The sequence below is a fragment of the Mastomys coucha genome, unplaced genomic scaffold, assembly GCF_008632895.1.
Source record: "Mastomys coucha isolate ucsf_1 unplaced genomic scaffold, UCSF_Mcou_1 pScaffold13, whole genome shotgun sequence".
NCBI lineage: Eukaryota > Metazoa > Chordata > Mammalia > Rodentia > Muridae > Mastomys > Mastomys coucha.
The window spans coordinates 6,256,829-6,261,211 of NW_022196895.1; the positions used below are offsets into that span (position 1 = coordinate 6,256,829).

The 4,383-nt window shown below is 42.7% G+C and overlaps 1 pseudogene; it reads left to right on the plus strand.

Annotated features, from left to right (window-relative positions):
* Positions 1 to 3,719: 3,719 nt before the first annotated feature.
* Positions 3,720 to 4,383, plus strand: part of LOC116087792 — a 5,866-nt pseudogene continuing 5,202 nt past the window's right edge.

The following is a 4,383-nucleotide window of genomic DNA, read 5'->3' on the forward strand; positions in this document are numbered from 1 at the left end:
TTTCCACCCATATTTGAGAGATGACTTAATTTCTTACTTTATTTTACTATAGACCTATATAAGTTTCATGAAATCATATCCACACTGGAAGATGTCATTTAGAGCAATCTAAATTTATGTATGCACCATGATTATCCATATCTTGCTTAAGAATCAATTCTTATTTCCTTTGAGGTGAGAGTTGTTTTTTTGTGCATGATATGTATGGGTTCCCTTGTAAAAGGCCCCTTCCATCTTCACTTAGGGCTAGCATTTCTTTCCAGACAATATCACTGCTGTGTGTAATAGATGTCTCTACACCCTTATGTCCTGATTGCTTGTTGTTTTTAAAACAAAATCCTAAATATTTGATTTTACCAAATGAAGACTCAGGACACTGATGTACAAAAAGGAAAAAACTCCTCTTCTTTCTCTCCCTCCTCTTCTTCCTCTTCTTCTTCCTCCTCTTCTTCCTCCTTCTCCTTCTCCATTCTTAAATACTCTTCAACTCAAAGACCCTTCTTTCTCTTTCCTGGGTTTTCTTACATTCACTCCCTCTCAATTGGTTGCTTGTTCTGTTTCTTGACTTATTGTTGATTTTATTTAATCCTGTTTACAGAAAACTTTTGGGTTAAAGGTAATGGGTTTGCACTGAGCTACATTACCACCACGTGTTTACAGTAAACAGAAAGCTCTTGGATAAAAGGTGTGTGCTATGGCTGAGCCACACCACAACAAGGTTTTTCCAGTTCACAATCTAGGGATTCACAATGTGATCAAATGTCCTGCAGCAGTTGTTTTTGACTTTACATTCACCAAGAGGCAAGCGCATTGGGTTCGGTTGCATAACCATGAGAAGAACACACTGTCTTAGGGTTTCAAATGCTGCAATGAAGTTCTAGGACCAAAAAGTGAGTTTGGGAGGAATGGGTTTATTTGGCTTACATTCCCACATTATATTCTGTTATTGAAAGGAGTTAGGGAAGGAACTCAAACAGAGCAGAAACATGGAGACAGGCACTGATGCAAAAGCTAGAGAGGGTGCTGCTTATTAGCTGACACCCATGGCTTGCTCAGACCCCTTCTTATAGAACTCATAACCACTCAGCTCACCACTCACAAAGGGCTGAGCCCTCCCCATCTATAACTAATTAAGAAAATGCCTTATATCTGGATCTTATGGAGGTATTTCTCAACTGAGTTTCCCTCTTTTCAGGTAACTCTAGCTTGACATAAAACTAGCCAAGTCAGTGTCCATGTTTTTGTTTACTTTTATTCTTAGAAAAAAGTATTATTAGTACGTTTATGAGTGTACATGTCCATGCATACAGGTGTGGTGTGTGTCTGCTTTCTTATGGGTGGCATGAATCTCACTCATATAGCAAACATATCAAGCTCACATGACCTTTACTCACTGAGTCATGTCACAAGGTCCTACCTTTGTTCATTTTCAATTCTTTCTTATAATATTTATTACACACTTTTCAACTCTACATACATGTTAGCAGCAATGCCAGTGTCTTTGGTTGGCATCGGCACGAGGATGCAATATATGCACTTGGAAAATTAAAATGGATACAGTCAGTTTGTTTGTTTGTGGTTTTTCCTATGTGTGTGTGAGCTTTCAGGGATGTCCTAGGTAATCAATTGTGGGTTCTCTGAGAGGAGGAAAGAAGATGGTTGTTTAAATCTAACCATGCATAATTAAGAGCTGAAAAGAGAGGGAAGAGCCATTAGAAGCCAACAACAGTACCTAGAGCCCCAGGTGAGCTCAAGTACAGAGGTGCTACGAAGCCTGTTCCCACTGACTTGGTTTCTGATGGACTCGCAAGGCATGAGACATGATGTTTCAGAGTCTTTTAAAATTTAAGTTGCACTCAGCAAATTGAGTGAATCCCAGTGTCATCCAAGGCAGAAAACATGCATAGTTAAGTGCTTAGAGGCCGCCTCATACTTTCCTACAAGCAAACCAGAGATGCTCCAAAAAAAAAAAAAAAAAAAAAAAAAAGCAGGATGACTGTACTGGACCCCAAAGAGTGCATTTCAAAATCAACAACACAAAACAAAACTATGCGCTCCTAGTATGTGAAGCTATTTACAAAAATTGACTGAGCAGCAAGCAGTTAGTCCCAGTGGTATCTTGAATGGGACTATGAAGCCAAGCCCAGTGACTCAGCCTCGGTCCTTTTGGCAAGCTCAGGGACAGATTTTAGTGCCCAGACAAGGGCTATGTGAGGTCTCTTTCTCTGAACTTTGGGAATGAAGAAGTACTCCTTTCAAACACTAAACCAGACTGTAATTTATAAAGAGAATTTGTCAGAGCTCCACAGTTCCTTTAACTTTCACCCAAATATTCCTTTAGCAAAGGAGAGCTTGAGGCACTCAGTTCACTGGGAGCCAGGGAAGCATGAGGAAGGAGCACCAGGGAAGCATGAGGAAGGAGCACCAGGGAAGCATGAGGAAGGAGCACCAGGGAAGCATGAGGAAGGAGCACCAGGGAAGCATGAGGAAGAAGCTACAGCAGAGGGAAACTTTTTTAAAGATTTATTATTTATTATTATACATAAGTACATTGTAGCTGTCTTCAGACACACCAGAAGAGGGCATCAGATCTCATTATGGATGGTTGTGAGCCACCATGTGGTTGCTGGGATTTGCACTCAGGACCTTCGGAAGAGCAGTCAGTGCTCTTACCCACTGAGCCATGTCTCCAGCCCTGAAATGTTGTTTTAATATACTCTGTTTTGTCTTTTCAAAAAGCTAAGTTTACTTTTTTATTTAGTATGGTACCAAGTTCCACCTCTCTTCTCCGGGTATCTGAGCACTGCCAGTATACCTGCTTGGAGAGGACTGGCTGAAGTCCAGAATGGGTAGGGTCCCTTCTGGCCATCAGGCATCTGCCCACCAGGCCAGGAGGGTATAAGACAGAATCCTGGAGGAGAAGGCTCCTGGTCGAGCTAGAAGTGAGTGTGGAAGGGAGAGGAGCATTCTTTGAGAATCTTAGTGTTACCGCGCCATTCGGCAAAGGCCTTCTCTGACAATCTTTAATGAAGCAGCTCTTTGAGACAATCTTAGCTTGTTCATATTTCTTTATTAGAAGTGGGTTTGAACGCATACCCATGCTGGAGCTAGCTACAGTCCCTTCATCTTATATGTTTAGAATGTGTATGTTTTAGCAAACATGTAGACACAGAGATGGTATTTAATATGGAGTCTGATCTACAATACAAAGATCTCGACTTCATACATCATTTGAGTTTGTGAGTTAACAGAGAAAGGAGGAGGAAGAAGATTGATAATCTAGAATATTTTGAATCTGGTAGATGGGTATGGGAGTGCACACCTGACATCTCAACATCTGGAAGCTGAGACAGAGCAGGGGACTGCACATTTTACTCCAGCTTGGCCTATATAGTGAAACCCTGTCTCAAATATAAAAAACAGTAATAAAATCAATCAATGAACGGTTTCTAGCTTACTTTCTGTCTGTCTTTTTCTCTGAATCTCACTATGTAACCCTGACTGACCTAGAACTCACTATACAGACAATCTGAGTGAACAAAAGTTCCTGAAAAGCAGCTGTGCCTGCAAAGATAGAGTTACTGATTAGAACTGCAGTGATGAGCCACTGCGGCGGAGCCGGCGGGGCCTTGGAGCAGGCTGACCTGACCGGAAGTAGAGCTTGAGCTGCTGTGTTATCCCAGCCTGGTTCCTGGCTGCGCAGGATTCTGCACAGGCTCATGTTAAGAGAAAACTATGAGCTGTATGAGTCAATGTATTTCATTGTCCTTATCCCTTCAGTAGTTATTACCAGCATTTTCCTTTTCTTCTGTCTTTTCATGAAAGAAACAATATATGATGAAGTTCTTGCAAAACAAGAAAGAGAACAAAAGTTGATTTTTACAAAAACAGATAAAAAGCAGGCAGGAAAGAAGATGAATAAAAAGAAATGCGACCTCACAAGTGGCAGGGCAGCCGGGACAGGATCCTCTCTACCTTCGTCTACACCTAGGAGGGATGGCGGATCCACAGCCCTCTCTGTCCCTTTCCTACAAGCAGAGAGCTTGCCTCCAGGGAGTGCTCTAACCCAGAGACTCTGGTGAGATCGCCATTTTCTCTCAGATGACTTTCTAAGGTGGGACCAGCTGGGAGGCACAGGCCTCACAAGTGGTGGGCCAGTCGGGACAGGATACTTTCTACCTCAGACCACACCTAGGAGGGACAACAGATCCACAGCACTCTCTGCACCTTTCCCTCAAGTGGAGAGCCTGTCTCCAGGGTGTGCTTTGACCCCAGAACTCAGGAGGGACGACTGATCCACAGCCATCTGCCCCCAGGTTTTACCAGAGGAGAGCTGATCTCCCAGAAGTGCTGACACAGGCTTATAGACCCACAGGAGGAACA